This window comes from Lonchura striata, chromosome W (genome assembly GCF_050655825.1).
Source record: "Lonchura striata isolate lonStrDom1 chromosome W, ASM5065582v1, whole genome shotgun sequence".
In the NCBI taxonomy this organism is placed as follows: domain Eukaryota; kingdom Metazoa; phylum Chordata; class Aves; order Passeriformes; family Estrildidae; genus Lonchura; species Lonchura striata.
Window position 1 is genome coordinate 42,442,521 of NC_140743.1, and position 26,528 is coordinate 42,469,048.

At 45.4% G+C, this 26,528-nt stretch overlaps 1 long non-coding RNA gene across 1 annotated transcript in view; it reads left to right on the forward strand.

The window, feature by feature from the left end:
* LOC146763208 (uncharacterized) overlaps nucleotides 1-15,634 on the forward strand; it is a 662,135-nt gene extending 646,501 nt beyond the window's left edge. The window contains exon 2 of the long non-coding RNA XR_014952628.1: nucleotides 14,565-15,634. This is a non-coding gene — a long non-coding RNA (uncharacterized LOC146763208). The remainder of the gene's footprint in view (nucleotides 1-14,564) is intronic.
* Nucleotides 15,635-26,528: the final 10,894 nt, after the last annotated feature.

Below are 26,528 nucleotides of genomic sequence, written 5' to 3' on the forward strand. Positions count from 1 at the left end.
CCCTTTCTGAGGTAGTCCTCCAAAACCGAAGGGGATTAGATTTGTTATTCTTACAGCAAGGGGGGCTATGTGTCGCTTTGCAAGAAGAATGTTGCGCTTATGTAGATCACACAGGTATTGTAAAAGACACGATGGCTGAGTTACGCAAACAAATAGAACAACGAAAAAGAGAAAGAGAATCCCAGCAGAGTTGGTATGAATCCTGGTTCACATATTCTCCCTGGCTGACCACTCTATTATCCACCCTTGCAGGACCAGTAATTTTACTAATTCTAATACTTACTTTTGGGCCATGCATTCTTAGCAAACTTATTACACTAGTGAAAAATAGGTTAGAAGCTGCACATTTAATGATAGTAAGGCCAAAGTATGAGCCACTTAGCGAAGTAGAGACTGAAGAGTATTTAGAATTGAGCAAAAGGGAATTAGAGCGCTTTAATGAACAAAAAGGAGGTTAAAATAAAAAGGGGGGATATTGTTAGGAAAATAAGGCCTTTTTGTTCATAATATAGAGTCTCTCATATTCACAGAATAGAGTTTTAATTAGAGTTTTTACTTGTCTGAACATGTTCTCATTTTGCCAGGCATTCCAGTGACTATCTCAGGCATTCCAGTGACTATCTCTCAAGGACGACTTCGTTACAAACTTTTTAGGGAGTTAAAACTGTTTTGAGAAAGCTGCTGCTAGGCACCCAAACACCTAAGCGAATAGATATGTTTCAAGGATAGTTCCGTTACAGACTTGGCAAAACATGTAAACGTGCCTAGAGATAACATTTCTTCTTTTTGAGGGAATTTCCAGGTCGCAGAGACAACCTTGAGGAAGACCACTGGCGCCACCAAGAGGCAGAGAACGACCACCTAACAACAGGGTGCGCCTGCGCAGAAGAGACACCAGAGCGTCACCAGAACGTCACACATCCGGAAGAGACAACCCAATAAGTGGGGGGGAAACGGGGAATTAGGCGCGGTAGTTGAAACGACCGCCGCCCAGCGCGCGCTGGTTTGCTTTCGCTTTCCGCTATTAATAAATCCTTTTAATTGGATTTGACAGCCTATTGTGTTCGTTTATAACACAATTAACCCAGAAGCCAAACTTGATAACAGACACCGTAGCCTTAGTTATAGGACCCATTTTTAGATAAGGGTCTGCAAATGGGAAAAGTATAGCTACGATCACATGCCACCCAAACCAAGGTAAACTAGACCACATGGTGATGCTGAAGATGTTTTTACACACAACAAAAAACCAAATTACTTAAGAACTGTTAATCCTTTTTCCCTCTCAATGCCCTCGGGCCTCACGTTGATGCGCCGAAATCTGTCTTGGTTCAACGAGACAGGAGTCTGTGAAAGAGGGCAAAGCCTCCTGTGCAATGGAGAACGGCAAACCCCCCTCCCTCTGAATTACCAGGATCTTTAAATTAAAAGGCTCTCAGGCAAAGATGTGGGGATGGGAGTAACAATTCTTTACTAGGAGAAAACTAGACAACAATTTAAAAAGGCAAATGCAATCAGTACAAACAAAACCAGTGAAAAAGTACAGAACCTGAGGAGTTGGGGTGCCAGTAGCAGTTCTGCTGGGATAATTGCTCCCCTTGCAATGGTTGATGAATTGCAGCTGAAGTGGTGATCTTTAGAAGGGTATAGTTTTCCTCTGAAAATCTGGTGGCAGTGGGGCCGGTCTTCCTCTGTGCCGCGGTTGCCTCCGAGCTCCGCCGCCGCCGCCTCAGCGCGCTCCGGCTGCTTCGCTGTGAGTGCCGCCGAAGAGAGCTGCTTCCCTGGGAATCCCGCGAAGAGAGAGAGCCAGCTGCCTCTCTCCCCAAAAGCTACCCCTTTATACAATAATAGAGTGCTTGGCTTCCCCCTCTGGGTGGGACCCCTCACAATAGGATGGTGTTACATTTACCAGCCCGGCAGTGAGTCAGTCAATAGTGTATAAACAAACCATTGCCACTACGGGGCAAACCATTGTCTCTGAGAGAGATAACAAAACCTGTCCAACAGGTTTGCCTTCAACAGATGGCAAATAGAATACAAGCTTATTTTACAACCCAGGACACCTTCCCAGTCAGGCTCACCTCGGCTTCCACCAGAGTCAATTGTTGTGATCCCCCTGTCACACCAGCAATGGAAACAGGCTCTGCCCCCACATGTCCCGATGGTATCAGAGCACACTGTGCACCAGTATCAACTAAAGCATCATATCTTTGTGGCTCTGATGTGCCAGGCCATCGGATCCACACTGTCCAGAAGATCCGGTTTTCCCGTGCCTCTCCCTGGCTAGAGACAGGGCCCCTCTAACACTGGTTATCATTCCTTTCCTGGGTGTTAGGAAAATAAGGCCTTTTTGTTCATATAGAGTCTCTCATATTCACAGAATAGAGTTTTAATTAGAGCTTGTACTTGTCTGAACATGTTCTCATCTTGTCAGGCATTCCAGTGTCTATCTCATGCATTCCAGTGTCTATCTCATGCATTCCAGTGACTATCTTTCAAGGTTGACTTCGTTACGAAGTTTTTAGGGAGTTAGAACTGTTTTGAAAAGGCTGCTACTAGACACCCAAACACCTAAGCAAATAGATATGTTTCAAGGATAGTTCCGTTACAGACTTGGCAAAACATGTAAACGTGCCTCGAGATAACATTTCTTGTTTTTGAGGGAATTTCCAGGTCGCAGAGACAACCTTAAAGAAGACCACTGGCGCCATCAAGAGGCAGAGAACGACCACCTAACAACAGGGTGCGCCTGCGCAGAAGAGACACTGGAGCGTCACCAGAGCGTCACACACCCGGAAGAGACAACCCAATAAGTGGGGGGGAAACGGGGAGCTAGGCGCGGTAGTTGAACCGACTGCCGCCCAGCGCGCGCTGGTTTGCTTTCGCTTTCTGCTATTAATAAATCCTTTTAATTGGATTTGACAGCTATTGTGCTCGTTTATAACAATTTGGTGCCGTGACTCGGATCGGGATCTGGGGAACCTCTCTCTGAGAGGGGCGCCACGATTCCGCTCCCTTGAGCGGACTCAGACCGGGGTTTTTTACCCTCATCCCGACCGACGAACCTAAAAGCCTAGAGAGCGAAAGCAAAGAAAGGGAAGCGGGCCCAGGGTACCCCGTAATTTTTGTGCACAAAAGTCCGGACGAAGAGAAGACGCAGGACGCGTGAGTATAAAGGGGATCCGTTCGGGCGGGGTTCGGGATCCCGGAGTACGGCGAGTGTGTGTGTGTGTGAGAGGAGGACTGGCAGCCGGATTCTCCAAGCGAGTGTGGACCCTCAGTAGTGCGTTTTCCAGAGCCCGCGAGGGCCTGGGCCACGAACCAGGGGAAGCGATTGTGCTGTCGTGAGTGACTGAAGGTACTCCGGAGGACATGGGGCAGGGGGGAAGCAAGGATAAATCCCCCTCCCCGGTGGGGGTAAAACTTCCCCCAATTCCTAAGGAGAGTCCCTTAGGGTTTATGCTAACAAATTGGGAGCACTTTCCAGGGGCACCTGGAAAGGATAAGGCAAAGATGATACACTATTGCATAGAAGTATGGGGAGGACAAGAGATTTCTAAAGGAGTGTTTTGGCCCGTCTTTGGATCCTCAGAGGACTGGGTAAAGCAACTGTTGAATGGTTGGGTACACGCTAAGCAACCTTCTAACCTTGAGGAGAGTGCCTATGCCCAAGTCTGGATAGAAAAGCCGGAGGTGCTCGTGTTTAAACTCTCGGAGGCTTCAGGGAGAAAGAAAAAGAAGGGGCGAGCGGAAGAAGTAATCATTGCACCCCCGCCCTACATTCCCCCTGCACCAAATGCACCCCCTCCTCCTCCACAATCGGATGAGGAAGAATCAGACTCAGACTCTGATCAACCCTCAGGCTCGCGTGGTCCTCTTACCCGAAGTAAGACGCAAGGCAAACTATTTCCCTTAAGGGAAATGCCGATGGGGGGACCAGAGCCGGGGATTGGATTTATTTCGGTGCCTTTAAGTTCGGGGGATGTTAGAGACTTTAAGAAGGAGATGGGAAATTTGCTAGAAGACCCCTTGGGCGTGGCAGAGCGGGTGGATCAATTTCTAGGTCCTAATATATACACCTGGGAGGAATTACAAGCTATACTTAACATTTTATTCACGGCCGAGGAAAGGAACATGATAAGAGTTGCTGGAATGCGAGCCTGGGATGCCCTGCCCGCGAATGCCCAGCAGCCGGCCGATACCAAATGGCCTCTCCAGAATCCTAATTGGGATAACCAGGATGAGGCTCATAGAGCTAACATGCGGGACTTTCGGACCATATTAATTGATGGCATAAGAGAGTCCGTTCCTAGGGGCCAGAATATAAATAAAGCATTTAACGACCGACAAAAGAAGGATGAAACCCCCACTGAATGGTTAGAGAGGTTAAGGAAAAGTTTCCAGCTGTACTCGGGATTAGACCCGAATAACCCAATGGGACAGGCAATTCTCAAAGTCCAGTTTGTCTCGAAATCTTGGGATGATATCAGGAGAAAGATACAGAAAATAGATTATTGGCAGGACAGGGATTTAGCAGAATTATTGCGAGAGGCGCAGAAGGTTTATGTCCGCAGAGAGGATGAAAGTCAGAAAAGACAGGTGAAAATGATGGTTGCTGCAGTGAGGGAAAGCAGGCGGGTAGAGGAAGAACAAAAGAGAGTTACTCGGAAAGGGGGGGGTGACAAGGGAAAGGTAGGAGAAAGGGTATGCTATTATTGCGGTAAGAAGGGACATTTCAAGAGGGAGTGCAGGAGGAGGCTAAGGGACGAGGAGGAGTTCAAAATCGAATAGGGGAGTCAGGGGCTCTACTTTATGGGGACCAAGAAACATCAGAAAGAGCCCTTGATAAAATTGAAGGTGGGTCCCCAAGGCCAGGAAATAGATTTCCTGGTCGATACAGGGGCAGAAAGATCTACTATTCAATTTCTGCCTCAGGGCTGTAATTTATCGAAACAGACAGCCACGGTAATAGGGGCTAAGGGGGAACCATTTGAAGTACAAATTATTAAAGGGGTGATTGTAGAATCGGGAACTAAAATGGGGGTGGGTGATTTCCTATTAGTTCCTGAAGCGGATTACAATTTGTTAGGGAGAGACCTGATTGTTGAATTGGGAGTTCAAATTGAGGTGGTAGAGAAGGAATTAAAGATCAGACTTTGTTCCCTCCGTTTAGAAGATGAAGAGAAAATAAACCCCGAAGTGTGGTATAATCCAGGGACTGTGGGCAAATTAAATATAACCCCATTTACAGTAAAAATCAGAAATCCCGAGGTCCCGGTAAGAATAAAACAGTATCCAATTTCACTAGAAGGGAGGAAAGGGTTAAAACCTGAAGTTGAAAGGCTGTTAAACAAAGGACTGCTAGAACCATGTATGTCGCCTTTTAACACCCCTATACTCCCGGTAAAAAAGGCAGATGGATCCTACCGGCTGGTGCACGACCTTAGGGAAATTAATAAGCGAACCGTGGCTCGGTTCCCAGTAGTGGCAAATCCCTATACCCTTTTGAGTAAATTAGGACCTGAAAACGAGTGGTATAGTGTCATAGACCTGAAAGATGCCTTTTGGGCCTGCCCTCTGGACGAATCCAGTCGAGATTATTTTGCCTTTGAATGGGAGGACCCTGACATGGGGAGGCGACAGCAACTCAGGTGGGCTGTATTACCTCAAGGATTTACGGAATCTCCCAATTTATTCGGGCAAGCCCTAGAACAAATTTTGCAAGATTATAAAACAGACCCAGAGGTAAAGCTAGTTCAGTATGTGGATGATTTGTTAATAGCAGGTAAAGAAGAAGACAAAGTCCGGAAAGAAAGTATCAAACTATTAAATTTCCTGGGACTGAAAGGATTAAAAGTTTCTAAAGCAAAACTACAATTTGTAGAAGAGGAAGTTAGGTACCTGGGACATTATTTGAAAAAGGGAGAAAAGAGAATTGATCCAGATAGAGTACAAGCAATCCTATCCCTGCCTTTACCGCAAAATAAACGACAAATTCGTCAGATATTAGGACTTACAGGGTATTGTAGGCAGTGGATTGAGAACTATAGCGGGAAGGCAAGATTTCTGTACCAAAAACTTACCCAAGATGGGCACCTTAAGTGGACAGAAGAGGAAAAATCTAAATTCCAAGAATTAAAAGAAACTCTGGTCCATGCTCCAGTCCTAAGCCTCCCAGATTTAAAGAGGCCCTTCTTTTTATTTGTCAATATTACAGATGGGGTAACTTATGGAGTACTTACCCAGGACTGGGCGGGGAAAAAGAAACCTATTGCATATCTATCTAAAATTTTAGACCCTGTAAGTAGGGGATGGCCGGGCTGTTTACAAATAATTGCAGGCTGTGCAGAGTTAGTAGAAGAAACAAGGAAGATCACCTTTAATGACACTCTGAAGGTGTTAACTCCACATAACATACGGAGTGTGATGCAGCAGAAAGCAGACAAATGGATCTCTGATGCCAGGCTCCTAAAGTATGAGGGGATTCTATTAGAAACCCCTAATTTCACTTTAGAAACCACCTCATTGCAAAATCCAGCCTCCTTCCTCTTCGGAGAGCCCGAAACTGAATCACTGATACATGACTGTGTAATCACTATAGAAGAACAAACCAAAATTAGACCTGACCTAGAAGAAGAGGAATTAGAAACTGGAGAAAAATTGTTTGTTGATGGATCATCCAGAGTAGTCGAGGGTCAAAGAAGATCAGGATATGCCATAGTGGGGGGGCCTGACTTAGAAGTAATCGAATCTGGAGCCCTAGACAAAACATGGTCAGCCCAAGCCTGCGAGATATACGCTATCCTAAGAGCCTTGGAGCTATTAGAAGGAAAAGAGGGGACCATCTATACAGATTCTAAATATGGATACGGGGTGGTACACACTTTTGGGAAATTATGGGAAGAGAGGGGCCTCGTGAACTCACAGGGAAGGGACTTAATACATCAGAAACTAATAGTAGCCCTCCTGAGGGCTTTGAGAGGCCCTACCAGGATAGCGGTGGTCCATTTAAAAGGGCATCAACGGGGAATGGATTACCGGAGTAGGGGTAACAATGCGGCAGATTATGAGGCAAAGAAAGCTGCAATTATTAAAACACTAACTTTAAGTGAGGGAGTTAGGAAGGACCTTGTGGATACCCCAAAGGACCCTGAGTCGACTACCCAGGATAAGCTTATATTTACAATAGAAGAACAGGAGAAGCTTACAAAATTAGAAATGAAAGAGGAATCAGGGAAATGGCTGTTAAAGGATGGGAGGGAAGTTCTACCTAGAGCCATAGCCCAGCGGATGCTCAGTAAATTACACCAGAGAACACACTGGGGTGCTCAAGGACTGGTGGATCACTTTGCCACCCATTATATGACGGTGGGCCTACATGACTTAGCGAAAGGGATTACTAGGAGTTGTCCAACCTGTCTACGGGTAAACAGGAAAAATCTAAGGAAACTACCCCTGGGTGGGAGGCCAGTGGCAAAGAAGCCCTTTTCAAATCTGCAAGTAGACTTTACTGAGCTCCCCAAGATAGGGAGACTAAAATATCTTTTGGTTATAGTGGATCATTTAACACATTATGTGGAAGCAATCCCCACTGCCAGGGAGACAGCTCGGACAGTAACAAAAGCCTTGCTGGAAGAAATAATACCTAGATATGGGGTCCCAGAGACGATAGACTCTGATAAAGGCCCCCATTTTACTTCAAAAATAACACAGATGCTAGCAGAAGCTCTGGGCATAAGATGGGAACAACATACTCCCTGGCATCCACAGAGTTCGGGGAGGGTAGAAAGAATGAATGGGGAAATTAAGAAACAACTTACCAAATTAGTACTAGAAACTAAACTATCCTGGATAAAATGTCTGCCGTTGGCATTATTAAATGTTCGAACTCAGCCACGAGCTGATATAGGACTGTCCCCATTTGAAATGCTGTATGGGATGCCCTATTCCCTAGAAAAAGTTCAAACCAATCCTAACATTACTGATCAAAGTATTAATAAATATTTAACCACTTTAATGAAATATAAAAAACAGTTTTGGGAAAAGGGGATGTGGGCCCAAAGACCACCCCTAGATCTTGTGTTACACCAGGTACAACCCGGCGACTGGGTCCTCATCCGAAGCTGGAAGGAAGATTCAATCACCCCAAAGTGGGACGGACCATATCTGGTTTTAATCACCACTAACTCTGCAGTCCGCACAGCAGAGAAGGGATGGACTCATGCTAGCAGAATAAAGGGGCCGGTGGATCCAACTCGATTCCATACAGCTTCCAGGGAAACGAGCTGGAAAATTGACGGGAAGCCGGGGGATTTAAAGTTAACAGTAAAAAGGACTTACAAATAATTTTCATGAACACTATCAACTCTAGGGACATTTGGGTTGGAGATAACTGGGGACTGCAAGTACAACTGGTTGGAGAAACAAAACCCCCAGGATACTGTAAACGTCTAGAGGATTCAGCCCAGCAGCCCTTTTATCGGTTCATCCGACTTGAAAAGGAGCAGAGACCTTGGGAAGGGGAGGGCCATGCTGAACATCAAAGTATTAGAGTAAAGTGTAGCTGGTTAGATTGTCATTGTTACCCTTTTGCCTGTTTTTCCTGCAAAATCTGTAAAGGATTGTGGTGGGCTCACTGCAGAAAGGGGAGAGCTCCAAAAAGTGTATGTCAACGCTGCTGGCTGGAGCAGCGCAAATTGACATCTGAAGTACTAAATTACAAGGTTGCCACTCGGGAATTGACTAAAGGATCCCCTGATTGGTGGGAGGTTTTCATAAAAGGAATAAACCCTGAATTCCACTGTTACCATTCCAATGAACCCCTGGGTCCATTCCTCACGGATATAGTCCAGGTCAAGTGTCGCAAATTAGTCAAAAGGCTCAGGTGCGACACCCCACAGTTGAATACGAAAAACTGGAACTCCCGGAGATCAAAGTGGGAGAGAGGGAACAATCCCACCCCTGAAGAATATCTCTGCTGTCAAGAAGATGGCTTACCCTGTAACTTGTAGCAACCAAGTTGACAGGCGAGACAGAGAGGTAGGTAGTGGGGATGAGGGGCCCTCCCAAACCTTGAAAGAGAACGTAAATCATCATGGGTATGAGAATGGTGACAACGGAATGAGGGAAAATGGGAATGTAAAACTGAGCATGATAAGTAACATCCTCCCCTGCAGTGCGTATCACTCAATCCTATGGGTTTTTATGTTTGTATGGCTTCCCCTTCAGAGTGCCACAGTTAATATACATGAACCCTTTAAATGGACCTTAAGCAGATGGGAGGATCACGATACCCGTCATATTTTACAGACAATAACGGGACCTGGAGCACCGAGCTTTAAGATTGGGATCTGTGATCTAACTCGAAGTTTAAAATGCGGGCGGCTGTTAAATTTAACAAGTTTCTATATGTGCCCTGCTTCGAACCCAGGGAAGCAATACTGTAATTACCCTGAACATTATTACTGCGCCTATTGGGGCTGTGAAACAATAGCATCAGCGTGGGCTCCGGGTGGAGGATTGGACAAATATTTAAAAGTAGGGCATGGACCAGCAGGGTGTAAACGACCACGAGAGTGGCCTTGGACTGGGAAAAACTTACTTGGGAACTGCACCTTTCTTTACCTAAATGTCACTCAACCAAGTGATTCTGGGTGGTTAATAGGCAAAACATGGGGGGTTAGGCATTGGATAGAAGGACATGATCCAGGGAATCTGATACAAATAAAAAAAGAGGTAGCGCCACATGACCCTAGTCCTATAGGCCCAAATCCAGTAATGAGCAATGACTTAAAGGAGAGTAATAAAACCAGAGATAATGTTATAAAATCAAACAAAGGTAATCAAGAACCTCAGCTATTAGTGCAGAAGTATACAACCTTATGGAAAATTATGCAAGCTACTTTTGGAGTTTTGAATCATACTTATCCTAACTTAACCAAGGGATGTTGGCTTTGCTATATGATAAATCCACCCTTTTATGAAGCTATTGGGATTACATCTGAGGCAAGAGAAATAAATGGTACAAATCCAAAATAGTGTCTCTGGAGAAAGGGGGGAGATAGTGTTTCAGGCATTACACTGTCCCAGGTTAGTGGACAAGGAAGGTGTGTAGGGAAGGTTCCAGCAGATATGCGGCACCTCTGCAACACAACAATGAGCATTAGCAGAACAGACAAGCCTTCTGATTGGCTTATGCCAGCAGTCAATACTAAATGGGTATGTCAACAACTTGGAGTTACACCCTGCCTATCGGTAAAAGCCTTTAATAATTCAGACTTCTGCATTCAAGTTCTAATAATCCCCAGAATCGTATACCATCCAAAAGAATACGTACTAGAACATCAGATGACCCCTGAACACTACCTGGTTAAAAGGGAACCACTTACAGCACTAACGGTAGCAATTTTGCTCAGCATAGGAGGAGCGGGAGTAGGAACAGGTGTCGCTTCCTTAGTAAGTCAAAACCAGGGTATGAAAGCTCTGCGCACATCTGTAGATGAAGATCTGAGTAGAATAGATAAAGCCATAAGTGAACTAGTTAAATCAGTAAAATCCCTTTCTGAGGTAGTCCTCCAAAACCGAAGGGGATTAGATTTGTTATTCTTACAGCAAGGGGGACTGTGTGTTGCTTTACAAGAAGAATGTTGCACTTATGTAGATCACACAGGTATTGTAAAAGACATGATGGCTGAATTACGCAAACAAATAGAACAACGAAAAAGAGAAAGAGGATCCCAGCAAAGTTGGTATGAATCCTGGCTCACCTATTCTCCCTGGCTAACCACTCTATTATCCACCCTTGCAGGACCAGTAATTTTACTAATTCTAGTACTTACTTTTGGGCCATGTATTCTTAACAAGCTTATTACAATAGTGAAAAATAGGTTAGAAGCTGCACATTTAATGATGGTAAGATCAAAGTAGGAGCCACTTAGCGGAGTAGAAACTGAAAATTATTTAGAATTGAGCAAAAGGGAATTAGAGCGCTTTAGTGAACAAAAAGGGGGTTAAAATAAAAAGGGGGGATATTGTTAGGAAAATAGGGCCTTTTTGTTCATAATATAGAGTTTTCTCACATCCATAGAATAGAGTTTTTACTTAGAGTTTTCACTTGTCTGAATATGTTCTCATTTTGCCAGGCATTCCAGGAAGTATCTCTCAAGGACAATTCCGTTACAAACTTTTTAGGGAGTTGAAACTGTTTTAGGGAGTTGATGTTGCTAGGCACCTAAGCACCTAAGCGAGTATCTTTCAAGGACAGTTCCGTTACGGGCTTAGCAAAACATGTACTCTTGTGAAATGCAAGTAAACGTGCCTAGAGATAACATTTCTTGTTTTGAGAAAATTCCCAGATCACAGGGACAACCTTGAGGAAGACTACTGGCCTTCATCCCACGACCACCAAGAGGCAGAAAATGACCACCTAGCAACAGAGTGCGCCTGCGCAGAAAAGACACCAGAACGTCACACATCCGGAAGAGAAGACCCAATAAGTGGGGGGGGACGGGGGACGAAGGTGCGGTAGTTGGAATGACTGCCGCCCAGCGCAGCGCTAATTTGCTTTCGTTTTCTACCATTAATAAATCTTTTTAATTGGATTAGAAAGCCTATTGTGCTCGTTCATAACACTACTACCCACCATGCCACTGACGCCACATGGAGCAAATGGATTGCCCTCATCACTCAACACGCCCGTATTTGAAACCTGAATCGCCCTGGGATTTTGGAGATAATTACGAACTGGCCAGAAGGTGAAAACTTTGGTCTCACTGATGATGAGGAGCAGGTACAAGTGGCAAGGGCTGAAGAAGCTCCACCATACAACCAACTACCAGCAGAGGAGACCTGCTACGCTCTTTTCACTGATGGTTCCTGTCGCATTGTAGGGATGAACCGGAAGTGGAAAGCAGCCGTATGGAGCCCCACACGCCAAGTTGCACAAGCTACCGAAGGAGAAGGTGGATCAAGCCAACTCGCTGAACTCAAGGCCGTTCAGCTGGCTCTGGACATTGCTGAAAGGGAGAAATGGCCAAAGCTCTACCTTTATACTGATTTGTGGATGGTAGCCAATGCTCTGTGGGGCTGGCTGGGAAGGTGGTGGAAGGCCAACTGGCAACGTAGAGGAAAGCCAATCTGGGCTGCTGATATATGGAAAGACATTGCCTCTCGGGTGGAAAAGCTAACGGTGAAAGTCCGTCATGTAGATGCCCATGTCCCCAAAAGTCGGGCTAATGAGGAGCACCGAAACAACGAGCAGGTAGATCAGGCAGCAAAAATAGAGGTGTCAAAGATAGACTTAGATTGGCACCATAAGGGGGAGTTGTTCCTGGCTCGATGGGCTCATGATGCCTCAGGTCATCAGGGCAGAGATGCCACCTACAAGTGGGCACGAGACCGAGGGGTGGATCTAACCATGGACAGTGTTTCCCAGGTTATCCATGACTGTGAGACGTGTGCTGCCATCAAACAGGCCAAGAGAGTGAAGCCCCTATGGTATGGTGGGCGGTGGTCCAAGTACAAATATGGGGAGGCCTGGCAGATTGACTATATCACTCTGCCCCAGACACGCCAAGGCAAGCGCTACGTGCTGACCATGGTGGAAGCCACCACTGGATGGCTGGAGACTTTCCCTGTACCTCATGCCACTGCCCGGAGCACCATCTTAGGCTTGGAAAAGCAAGTCCTGTGGAGACACGGCACCCCTGAGAGAATTGAGTCTGACAACGGCACCCATTTCAAGAACAGCCTTATCAACACCTGGGCCAGAGAACATGGTATCGAATGGATATATCATATTCCCTATCATGCTCCAGCTGCCGGCAAAGTTGAACGGTGCAACGGACTCCTTAAGACTGCCCTGAAGGCACTTGGTGGGGGAACATTTAGAAACTGGGAAATTAACCTGGCAAAAGCAACCTGGATGGTCAACACCCGAGGGTCTGTCAATCGAGCTGGCCCTGCTCAGTCAGAACCCTTACACACAGTAGATGGAGATAAGGTCCCTGTAGTACATATGAAAGGTATTTTAGGGAAAACTGTTTGGATTAATCCCACCTCAGGCAAAGACCAACCCGTTCATGGGATTGTCTTTGCTTAAGGACCTGGTTACACTTGGTGGGTAATGCAGAAAGATGGGGAGACCCGATGTGTACCACAGGGAAACTTGGTCTTAAGTGAGAACTGGGTGTAAGATTTCATGGTGTGCAGATGGAAATAGAATAAGGGGTGGATAATGTCCTGGGTTGTAAGATAAGCTTGTATTCTATTTGCCATCTTTCGAAAGGTTGGGCAGGTTTTGTTATCTCTCCCAAAGACAATGGTTTGCCCCGTAGAGGCAATGGTTTGTTTATACACTATTGACTGACTCACTGCCGGGCTGGTAAATGTAACACCATCCCATTGTGAGGAGTCCCACCCAGAGGGGGAAGCCAAGCACTCTATTATTGTTTAAAGGGGTAGCTTTTTGGGGACAGGTGGCAGCTCTCTTTGCAGGACTCCCAGAGAAGCAACTCACTCTCTCTCTTCGTGGGGTTCCCAGAGAAGCAGCTCTCTCTCTCTCTTCGCGGGATCTCGCAGAGAAGCAGCCGGAGCCCAGGGAGGCGGCGGCGGCAGAGCTCGGAGGCAACCCCGGCGCAGAGGAAGACCGGCCCCACTGCCACCAGATCTTCAGAGGAAAACTATACCCTTCAAAAGATCACCACTGCAGCTGCAATTCATCAGCCACTGCAAGAGGAGCAGCTATCATTGCCACCGGACTACTACCAGCACCCCAACTCCTCAGGTTGTGGACATTATCACTAGTTTTTGTTTGTACCAATTGCATTTGCCTTTTTAAATTGTTATCTAGTTTTCTCCTAGTAAAGAATTGTTACTCCCATTCCCATATCTTTGCCTGAGAGCCTTTTAATTTAAAGATCCTGGTAATTCAGAAGGAGGGGGGGGGGGTTGCCTTCTCCATTGCACAGGAGGCTTTGCCCTCTTTCACAGACTCCTGTCTTGTCAAACCAAGACAACTCCATAACCTGGGGTAGTTATGAAGTGGGTATGTATTGTCTGCGCCCCGCACAAGTGAGATAGCTCCAAAAAGTTGTGCACCGAGCCTCAGTCTGACCCAAACCTTTATTCACAAAGGTGTTCCATATGCAATACATTACAGAACTTTTCTATGCATATTCAACCCCTGGCCCCGCCTGTCCTCACATCTCATGCCAAATAGGTCCACGCCCTTCTGGGCATGTGTGGTTTGCTATGGTGGTCTTGTGGGAGTCTTTGGTGGTCTCTTGAGGCTGAAGACTGTGGTCTTCCTCATGACTGAACTTGAACTTTTCCTCTCTGCGCGTGTGTTGTGGTTTGACACAGAAAGATAATTTTTTCCGGAAGGAATGGGTCAATTTAGATATTGACCAATTGAAAGTAGACACGCCTCTGAGAACACAGAGGGGTTGAAAGCAGAATTCCCAGGGGAACTCGCTCTTTTTGGTTCCGGTCAGCGTGCAGTGCAGACCTTCCCCCGCCCAGCCACGAGCTGGGTGGGGGAGGGGAAGCCCCATGGCCTGAGAAAGGTAGGCCGAAAGCCCCAAGGGTGGTGAAAGGACTGGAACCGGGCTGGCCCCTGCAGATGGAAGGGTGGAAGAAATCTGGGATGTCTCCATTTCCCCCCTCAGAGTTCCTCTCCCGAGAGGGAGAGAGAAAGCCGCAAGGAAGGAGGAGCGGGGGGAGCTGCTGCAAGGTGCCCAGTTGTGTGGGAGTTGCTGGATGTCCGGGCATCGAGCCATCCTGGGAGTTCGGACTTTTAACCCTTCCTTGAGAAATGAAAGCTTTGTGAATTTTCCTTCCCCCTCCTCGGTTTGAAAGAGAGGAAGAGGGACACCTTGGACCCTGGGATGGGATGTTGGAAGGAGGAATTCTGGATGGGAGGGGGACAAGGACTGGCTTTTGGCTGGACTTTTCCATGTTAGCCACAACCTGAACCGAATCTTCTCCTTCAAGAGGGACTGTGTTTTGGGAGGATGCCAGTGAGTCAAGAGACCTGCTTCAGCTGGGAAAAAGACAAAAGTGGAGTGAACAGAGAAAAGGTTAGGGGGTTTGTGGTGGCGCCCCCTTGCCCTGGAAAGGAAAGAGAAGAGAAGAAGATCTCTGTTCTTGAGCCCTCGGCCCCAGGGGAAAATGGGGGGGACTGTGGTCCCAAACAATGAAAAACTGAACTGTTGTTTTCTCCCCTCTTGGCAGGGCATCCTTGAAAGGAAAAAAATCCTAAAGGCAGTCTGACCATCCATGCATTGGTGGTGAGAGCACTGTGCATGGAAAGAAGAAGGGTCACCATGGCAAACTTTTTCTCCGGGCGGTGCCATGTGTGACATGGAAGCACAGGATGTGGCAGCTGTGTTTCTTGGGGGGTCTCTGGCACAGGAGAGACTCTGTTCCCTCGATGGACTGAGTATCGATTGCTTGGAGGGTGGAAACCTGATTGGGGTCCAGATTGTGTCTCACTGTGGTTTGTTGGAGTTGGGTGGTGGGGGGAGGAATGTTTTGCAAGGTTTTCATTTGGGTCTTTGTGTGGTTTTTTTTTCCCCTTCTTTAGTTTTCTCTTTTCTTTTGTAGTGGTAGTTTAATAAAGTTTTTTTTCCTGTTATTAAGCTTGGGCCTGCTTTGCTCTATTCTAGATTCCACTTCACAGCATTCAAGGTAGGGATCACATTTTCATGGGGGCACTGGCATTGTGCCAGTGTCAAACCATGACAGCGTGCACTTTTGGTCCGCTGGTGCTTATCTGAGTACCATCTGTCAGTCTTGATAGTCTTGGAGACAGAGGAGGTTCCTTATCTGGGTTCTTTGCATCCCTAGGTATTGTTCTTTTTGCAAGAAGCTTCAGAAATTTGCATTTTCCTATGCCCTTTGTACCATGGCAGAGGTTTCTTAAGTAAAAGGTTAAAATTCAACACATAACTCTACAAGCTAAAATATAAATGCTTAATTCATTTTGTTAACTTAAGTGAACCCCAAAAATCTCTATTTCACAACTGTTCTGAAAAATTTACAATAAAAATTACCTTGTTAAAACTATGGAGTAAAAACCAAGCACTTAATAATGCTGACAGTGGAGTTTTATATACTAATTATAGTTAATTCTCAAATAACTACTGCAAAAAAAGTTCAAAATTTGTCTTGAATGTGAGCCAAAGAATGTTGAATTTACAACTTAGCTAATTACCCTTAGTGAACCATGTAGTCTTGCTATGTTATGAATACGTAGGAAGACACCACTTTTACACAAACACCTTTGGATTTTTCTAGTAACAATCCTGTTAAAAATCACTGTGAAAAACGCCAATCACTTTGTTTTTAAAATTTTTAAAGATTAAAAGTTTAATAATAATAAAATGGTTATAAAAATAGTAATACAATTAGTGTAATAAAAATTTCGAGTTAGGACAATTACAAGACAATAAAAAGCAAAGAATTACAGACCTCCGGATGCTCTTGGACACTTAAGTCATGAAAAGCATACCTTGTAAACAAAGGAATAACCTTAAAAGCAATAGCCTGTTGCATATTCATATATCTCATACATGATTGTCGTGGTTTGACACGGAAAGAGAATTTTTTCCGGAAGAGGTCAATTTAGATATTGACCAATTGAAAGTAGACATGCCTCTGAGAACACAGAGGGGTTGAAAGCAGAATTCCCAGGGGAACTCGCTCTCTTTGGTTCCGGTCAGCGTGCAGTGCAAACCTCCCCTGCCCAGCCACAAGCTGGGTGGGGGAGGGGAAGCCCCCATGGCCTGAAAGGTAGGCCCCAAGGGTGGTGGAAGGACTGGAACCGGGCTGGCCCCTGCAGATGGAAGGGTGGAAGAAATCTGGGATGTCTCCATTTTCTCCCCCCCCCGGTTTCTCTCCCGAGGGGGAGAGAGAAAGAGACAGCGGCGATCCTGTCCTGTCAGCAATTCCACCGCGAGGAAGGAGGAGCTGGGCGGGGGGAGCTCCAAGCTGCCCAGTTGTGTGGGAGTTGCTGGATGTCCGGGCATCGAGCCATCCTGGGAGTTCGGACTTTTAACCCTTCCTTGAGAAATGAAAGCTTTGTGAATTTTCCTTTCCCCTCCTCGGTTTGAAAGAGAGGAAGAGGGACACCTTGGACCCTGGGATGTTGGAAGGAGGAATTCTAGAGGGGAGGGGGACAAGGAGTGGCTTTTGGCTGGACTTTTCCGTGTTAGCCACAACCTGAACCGAATCTTCTCCTTCAAGAGGGACTGTGTTTTGGGAGGATGCCAGTGAGTCAAGAGACCTGCTTCAGCTGGGAAAAAGACAAAAGTGGAGTGAACAGAGAAAAGGTTAGGGGTTTTGTGGTGGCGCCCCCTTGCCCTGGAAAGGAAAGAGAAGAGAAGAAGATCTCTGTTCTTGAGCCCTCGGCCCCAGGGGAAAATGGGGGGGACTGTGGTCCCAAACAATGAAAAACTGAACTGTTGTTTTCTCCCCTCTTGGCAGGGCATCCTTGAAAGGAAAAAAATCCTAAAGGCAGTGTCCATCCATGCATTTAGTGGTGAGAGCACTGTGCATGGAAAGAAGAAGGGTCACCATGGCAAACTTTTTCTCCGGGCGGTGTCATATGTGACATGGAAACACAGGATGTGGAGCTGTGTTTCTTGGGGGGGGGTCTGTGGCACAGGAGAGACTCTGTTCCCTCGATGGACTGAGTATCGATTGCTTGGAGGGTGGAAACCTGATTGGGGTCCAGATTGTGTCTCACTGTGGTTTTTTGGAGTTGGGTGGTGGGGGGAGGAATGTTTTGCAAGGTTTTCATTTGGGTCTTTGTGTGGTTTTTTTTCCCCTTCTTTAGTTTTCTCTTTTCTTTTGTAGTAGTAGTTTAATAAAGTTTTTTTCTCTTATTAAGCTTGGGCCTGCTTTGCTCTATTCTAGATTCCACTTCACAGCATTCAAGGTAGGGATCACATTTTCATGGGGGCACTGGCATTGTGCCAGTGTCAAACCATGACAATGATGCATAAATTCCTTGCAAATTAATAATTTCTCTGGTTTTTGTCAACTCCTTCCCCTTAATACTGGTGGTTCCATGAAGGTGGAGAGAAGGTAGAAGAATATTTGTCTTTTCCGATAAGAAGGCTGTAACTCTTTGTCCTGTCGCTGATATCTTTGTGCGGAGTTTCTTGATTATCTTATCCCTTGCTTGAGCTTGTAAAAAAATCCAACATCGCAGGGTTTCTATTTTAACATTATGTTGTAACCTAAAACTATATTTAACATGCTGCTTAAGAGAATTAATACAGCATAACTTTCTAAAATTACACATACAATATTAATTTTAAAATTTTCAAAAAAGCTAATTATAAAATATGCATTTTTCACAATCACAAATCACAAGTTATTAAAATTAGAAGGTAAATTTTAACAGAGTCCGGATAGTATGCAACATCAGTTGGTATTTTGATGTGCTATAGCTTCAGCATGCTGTGCTGGTTAGACCGCGCTCACTGGTGCCAGGTGGGGGGGCCGCACCCCCTGCAGCAGCTTTTAAAGATTGCTTGTATGATAGATTTAAGTTTGAAATAATAAAAGTAATGGGATATAAACACTGAAGGCTAAAACAATAAAAATTTAGTTTTATAATGCTAAATACTGAATAATAATATAATACTGAAAGATTCACAACAAAATACATTGTTAAAAAGGCAAGTAACTGGAAATATAACCGGTTTGACTCTTGTGAAGTTTCCCTCGGGGCTTTAAATTTGTATCAAGTGTCCCTTTAGATATCTGGGCTGCTCCTTCCAATGCTTGAAAGCGCCTGGGGCACTTCAGCAAGGTACCATTGGGGGGGGGGGGGGGGTGTGTCCAGCATTCCAATGACTCCTGTTATAAACGAGAGTTTATTTTAGCCAGATTAAAAAATAAAAATAATTTTATTAGCAGTCATATTCTATCTAGCCAGCCACACAGAAAGGACAGAGCCGAGCCCAGGGTCAACCCTGGGTGTGCAACAAGGAGTCAGCCTCAGCAGAGGTTTTCCCCTATGCCCACACACCTCCATCCTGGCACAGGTGGTTTTTATAGGGAAAATTCTGCCTGAGGCCAAGGTTTTAGCAATCAGTCCTTTCTTCTATTCGGAGTCCATATGTTAATAAGGATTTCTTTTTGGTGATGAGGAGAAAAAATTCAATATTGAGCATTTACGGGAAGGCTTCATTCACATGGATCTGTCTGAGTATTTCCATGATATCCATCTTGGACGATCAGCACAGACGATCAGCACAGACAATGGCCCATCTCCCGGCTGAGCCACATGCGTTTACTTATAAATCAGTTTCCAGTATACACTCAGTCTCGCCTGCAAAAAAGGGGGGGGGGGGGGGAGGGGAGGAACTAATACAACGGGCATGATTTAACAAGCATCCAATATTACATATTTCATACAAGGAATGGCACGAATTATATTTACTATACATAACAATTCCCCACCTTCTATATTGATTAATTAATTTGCGCCCTAATTTCTACCTCTATTCATTCTTGAGACTGTCTTTTAGTCTACATTTGGGATATCTTGGTCATTTTTTGTAGTTTTGTTCTTTTCCCTTTATTCGCCTTTCAAATTTTGCTAAAGCCTCAGCCACCCTGCTGTGAGGAATTTCTTCTCCTAGTGTCATTATTTTTGGTATTTGATTTGTTTTTCCAAGGGCAGCTTCTGGGTCTGTGGGTAAAGCTACTATTTGCATCCCCTGTACTACTGAATGGATGAGTCTTATAAAACAGGGGATGAGACAGGGTAGGAATATGACTCCTGCTATTGAACATAGTAGTTGCTCAGGAGTCAAACCCTCACCCCTCCAAGGCCATTTCTCTGCGGATTTTAGCCCCCCACAGATCCAGCAATTAGACAACCTCAGCTTTGTGGAAATTTCCTGCATTAGATCTACAAAGAGATTCTGATCTGAGGTAGGCAATCCCCATTTTGCATATTGTTTTTCTAATTGATCATACTGTTCGCTTAGGGATTTTAGCCTTTCTTGTTCTACTCTCTTTTTCCTCATTTCAGCTTCTTGTCTTTTTACCTCTTGCATTACCTGTTTTATTTTATTTTCTGGGTCTACCCCTTCTTTATCCTTGGTGAAACAAAACGTTTTGTCATACTGCAGACAGATTCTGTCATCCTGGTCCCCTAAGAGGTCCAGAATGATTGGCTCAGTTTCTAGAGGTATCTTATTTTCATATTTCAGATTATTCCCCACCCAGTATGTCTTTCCCCCCATTATACATATACTAATTTTATTCGGATTGTAACACACAGGGTTAGCTTGGAAATAAGCAACAAAGATAGACTCCTGTCTTCCCCCAACCCATACAGTACGGTTACATTCATTACAAACTGGAATTGAGATTTCCCCTGTGCTCCTTCGATGCAGTTGATGAGCTGACTGTCCGTTTTCACGGTATGTTTTTGATTTCCCCTTTAATGTGTATACCCCTTGTTGAGTGTTTGTCTCAAGACACGGTTTATCAGGCTTACCCCTGCTGCAGTTCCATGAGGTGAGGGATAACTTCTCTGGGTATTTATCCCCAAGTTCCCCCTTGAGGCACGTGGCTAGGCTCAGGCTCACCAGGATTACTCCCACTGCTAGGATCCCACTGCCATTCCCAGCGCCCACTGGGGTGCTTCCAGCGGCAGGGCAAACCATCTTCTTGGTAGCAGGAATCTTCATCTGTGGTTTCATGCTCAGGCTGAGCTGCAGACCTGTTTAGAAATGCCTCCCTGGTGTAGTTCAGCAGAGCTTGCGCGTTGTATAACCTATGACACTCAACAATAATAATTTTAATTTTCCAAGTAATTTTTCCCTTAATCCGTTCTAATATGGGAAAACATCAGATTATTGAATTTAATTTGAAACAATCTCAGCCTTGTGGCTATTACCAGAAAACGGATAGTCAGCTCTAACTCCTGCTTAAAGCACTCCCACATAACCCACTTAGTTGGAGCAGTCTAACAGTATTCATAGGGGAAGCATACAAAAAGGATAATAGTTACACTCTGGCCCAGAAAGTTTGATTGAGATGTTTTCAGTCAGTTACTTTGCCGATGCAGGGTTATCTTCATATCTCCAGGGTGGGAGGTGATTTTCCACTCTGGTGCCTGATCCTGGAGTTCGACTTTCTTTATCCTTGATGCGTGTGTCCACCCCTTTTCTGCAGTTCGTATAGCAGTATCTGTGGTCAAAAGAACAATGAAGGGTCCCTCCCAATGAGGCGTTAATGGAGATTCCCTCCATGCTTTTACAAGCACTTTGTCCCCAGGTTCTATTTTATGTATGGAGAAGCAAAGAGGACTGTGCTGCATGATCACCCCCTGCTTTCGCAATTCTTCAAGATTCTTATTTAATGCTATTAGGTATGGTTGTATTTGTCTATCCTCTAATCTCGGATTCCCTACAGGCATACCATGGGTATAAGGCATCCCATATAACATTTCAAAGGGTGAAAGTCCTGTTTCAGAGTAAGGCATAGTCCTTATATTTAATAAAGCCAACGGGAGGTATTTTGTCCATGACATTCTTGTTTCCAACATCAATTTGGCTAATTGGGCTTTTAGTGTTTGATTCATCCTCTCAACTTGTCCTGAGCTCTGGGGGTGCCACGGGGTGTGGTATTCCCACCGAATGCCTAAAGCATCTGCCAATTGCTTAATAATTTTTGATGTGAAATGTGTTCCCTGGTCTGAATCAATGTAGCTTACTAACCCATATCGTGGTATAATTTCTTCCAATAAGATTCTTGACACTGTTTGGGCTATAGCCCGAGAGCTTGGGAAAGCCTCTACCCAGTGGGTTAGTTTGTCCACTATGACTAATAGGAATTTGTATCTCCCGACCTTGGGTAGATCGGTGAAATCTACCTGGACCCTTTCAAAGGGCCGGTAAGCTGCTGGGCGACTCCCCATTGTTAACTTTTGGGAGTTTGCTCGATTTATTTTTCTGCAAATTATACACCCCTGTACCTCTTGTTTAGCCAATTCGTATATACCTCTGCAGCCAAAGAATCTTAGGAATTGTTCTGCCAGAGCTCGGGCTCCCCAGTGTGTTTGTTGATGTAATCTTTTTAAAATTTTCCTGGTGTATTCCTTTGATAACAATTCCCGCCCGTGTGATAACTTCCATTTACCTTCTAACCATCCCCAATCTCTTGATAAGCCTTTATCTCTTTTTCAGAGGGGTGGTGGGGGAATTCTTGAGCTTTTCCTTTCCCAAGTTCTGGGGTACTTAGTTTTAACAAAGCAGCACTCTTTGCCTCTTTGTCGGCTAAATTGTTTCCTCGAATTCTGATTTGCATCCCAGTTTGATGTCCCTTTACATGAACCACAGCAATAGCTTCTGGTCCCCTGATGGCTTTTAGAATTTGTCTAATTATTTCTTCATGAATTAGCCCTTTTCCCCGTGTATTTAGCAGACCCCTTTCCTCCCATATTTTTCCAATTGTGTGTACTACCCCAAATGCGTATTTGGAGTCAGTGAAAATTGTTCCCTTTTTCCCTTCAAGTCCCAGCAGAGCCCTGTATACTGCATACAGCTCACAGGCCTGAGCCGACCACCCTGCACTCAGGGGCCCGGATTCTACCACCCTTCCCGTCTTCCTGTCTATGACTGCATATCCTGACTTTCTTTTACCTTCCACAATTTTTGCAGAACCGTCCACAAACCATTTTTCCCCTTCTTCGAGTTCTTCTTCTTCCAAATCTGGTTGTATTTTGGTCTGTAATTCTACTATCTCAGCACAGTTATGGAGGGGGTCCCCTGGGACTGCCCCAAACAGGAATTGGGCAGGATTTTGTGCCGGGGTAGTCTTTAGCTCCAGGTCCTGGGAGTGGATTAGGATGGCTTCATATTTCAGAAGCCTGGCGTCTGTCAGCCACTTGTCAGCTTTTTGCTGCAAGATGCTTCTTACATTATGGGGGGAGTAGATGGTTAATGAAGCCCCGAACGTTACCTTTTTGGCTTCTTCCACTAATATTGCTACTGCCACAATTGCTTGTAAGCAGGTGGGCCAGTGTGGGATGATTAGGCTTCTGCACGGTGGGGGTGTAGGGAGGCAGAGATCTCTGAAGCTTGCTCTTGGGGAGAGAGGTTTATTGGAGGATTCAGGAATGCCCGAGCCTCGTGCTCTCAGGCGTAGCACGTGGCCGGGCTTAGGAGGATGGGGGAGGGGAGAGAGAAACGGAGGGTTTACGAGAGAGGAAGCCCCAGGGAGGGAGGAAGTCCAAGAGAGGAGGAGAGGGCCAAGAGCGGAGGAGAGGGCCAAGAGAGGAGGAGAGGGCCAAGAGAGGAGGAGAGGGCCAAGAGGCCGCATGGCCCCTCAGAGCCCCTTTATCAGGGGCTCCTAGGTGGGCTGGGACAAGGCATGGGCCAATGGGGTTACAGACTCCGATGCTTCAGGGGCAGGTACAGAGATGTGGGATGAGCCACAATCTTTTGGGGGGTAGGATGGAACAGTCCATTTCACTCCAGGATTCATCCAAAGGCAGAAGTGACATTCGGCTAGCTAAGATAACAATCATATCTATCTATTCTCTGCAACAGGCCAGCCCCTACTGACAGGGTCCAGGAGCTTGGATAGATAACCGACTGGTTTCTTGGCCCCTGCCCAGTCCTGGGTTAGAACCCCGTGGGCAGTGTGGTTACTAACATCCACAAAGAGCTGAAAGGGCCTTTTTATGTCAGGAAGACTTAGTACTGGAGCTGCTATGAGGGTCTCTTTTAATCCTTGGTAACTCTCTTTGTCTTTTTCAGTCCACTTAAGTCTGTCTGTGGTAAGTTTGTCATATAAAAACCTTACCTTTTCACTGTATCCTTCGATCCATTGTCTGCAAAAGCCCAAAAGTCCCAGCAATTGCCTGATTTCTCTTTTTGTCTTAGGGGAGGGTAATGCAATTATTCCTGCCACCCAGTCTGGATCTAGTTTCTTTTTCCTTTTTGTCAACCAGTGCCCTAAATATTTTACTTCAGGTTCAGTGAATTGTAATTTAGACTTTGAAACCTTTAACCCTTGTCCTCCCAGGAAGTTTAATAAAGCTATGGTTCCAGCCCTGACTTCTTCCTCCTTAGAGCCGGCTACCAATAAGTCATCTACATATTGCAATAGTTTGGTCCCGGGGACTGGCACAAATTCGCTGAGCACCTTCTCAAGGGCCTGACCGAAAAGATTTGGTGAGTATACAAACCCTCGAGGGAGGGAAGTCCATCTTAGTTGTTGTTTTCTGTGGGTGTCCGGATCCTCCCATTGGAAGGCAAAATAATCACGACTTTCCTCAGCTAGAGGACATGTCCAGAAGGCATCTTTTAGGTCAATCACACTATACCATTTGTCATCCGGGGACACATTGTTCAGCAAAGTATATGGATTAGAGACCGTGGGAAATAGGGTTTTTGTTCTTTGATTTACTGCTCTTAAGTCTTGTACTAGCCGATAATTACCATCTGATTTTTGAACTGCCAAGATAGGTGTATTATGTCTTGACATGCAAGGCTCTAAGGTGCCCCTTTTTATTAAATCTTCGATTATTGGTTTTAATCCTTTTCTTCTCTCTGGAGGGATGGGATATTGCTTTACCCTTATGGGGTCTTCTGGTCTCTCAATTTCAATGTGGATTGGTTCCATGTCTAATTTTCCAGCTTCCCCGGGAGTGTGCCAGACCCTGGGATCAATTTTATTTTCATCTTCGGTAGTTAGGTTGTATAAACTTACCGTGAGTTGTGAGTCTTTTGCAATTATACTTATTCCTAATGTTACCATAAAATCCCTTCCCAGTAAATTGTATTCTGTTTCTTCCACTAATAAAATATCTCCAACACAGATTTTATTATCAGATTCTATTTCTACATTTTTTAGGATAGGGACCTGAAAAGGTTCTCCTTTTGCCCCGATCACAGTCATAAAATCTTTACCTTTGATGCACCCAGGAGGTAGTTGTTTGACTGTGTTTTTTTCTGCTCCAGAGTCAACTAAAAAGATTAGTTCTTGTTTTTGGGGTCCAACCTTTAATTTTATCAAGGGCTCTCTAGATGTCCTTGACCCCAGATTGTAAAGCCCCTTACACCTCTATTCCTCTTGAAAGACTATTTCATCCTTTATTCATTTCTTACAATCCCTCTTGAGGTGTCCTTTCTTTTTACAGTAAAAACATTCAGGAGCACTTACCCATTTCTTTGTCCTTTGTGTGTGCGCCGGCTTTCCCTGGTGCCCCGGGGCTGGAGATGACGTCCCAGCCGTTTGTGCTTGTGCTTCCCTTACTGCTGCCACCAACACCCTGGCTTGTGTATTTTGTTTTTCCTCATCCCTCCTCATATATACCTTTTGTGCTTCACTCAATAGTTCTTGTAAACTTCTTTCTTGCCAATTATCTATTTTTTCTAACTTCCTCCGAATGTCTTCCCATGATTTAGCCACAAATTGTGTTTTTAAAAGGACCGCCTCCACGGGGGATTCAGGGTCCGTACCAGAATACATTTGAAGGCTTTTCCTGAGGTTCTCCAGCCACTCAGTAGGAGTTTCATCCTTCCCCTGGCATTCCCCCAATGCCTTGCTAATCTTTTGTCCCTTGGGGACTGCTCCCCGAATACCTTGTATTACCATGTTCCTTAATCCGATCATTTTTGCTCGGTCTGCCTCCGCCTGAGCGTTCCATAATGGCCTTTGTTCTGGCCACTTTTCCACCCCGCTCTCGCCCTGGGGGTTTCTGAATTCCCAATCTTTTATGGCAGCCTGCCTTATCATATCTCGTTCTTCAGCATTAAACAAAGATCTTAATATAGCCGAGATATCATCATATGAATATATACTATTTCCCAAAAATTCATCTAACCTCTCCGCCACACCCAAAGGGTCATCCATTAATTTCCCCATTTCCTTTTTGAAAGCCCTTACATCCCCGGTGTTGATGGGAACATTTACAAACCCGATGATTCCGGGAGCTGTGGGGACTTCCCTTAAAGGGTATAGATTAGGTCTGTCCCTTTCATTATCGCTATCTCCCGTGTTTTCTCTCCTCGTTTTCTGCCGGGTTCTACTGGCAGGAGGAGATGTGTTTTCCCCGGTGTGGTGTGCGTGTGTGTGTGCGTGTCTGTCCCCGTGCTGTGTGGAAGGGGAAGTTGGGGGCTGAGAAGGTCCCAGAGCGCTTGCCTCAGGGACTTGTACATTATTTGGCAGTGCAGGCTGAGCCGGGGGTGCTGATGGGGGGGCTGCTGGGACCCGTGCTTGAGCTGGGGGAACCTGGTATGGAGGGGGGCAGGTTTTCTAGGGGTTCCCAGGTTTTTTCTGAGCTTACCCTCTTGCCAGAGGTCTTAATAGGGAACAGCCGTGCACTGGCATATTCCCATAGCCTGGCATAGTCCAATTCCTCATCGTCCCACTCCTCTTCCTCGTACAAGTGGTCCGAGAGTGCTTGGCAGAGCTTATTTTCGAAGGTACCAAAAACGGGCCAGTATTGGTATTTTCCAATTTCCATATTTCCCCATACTTCTACACAATAG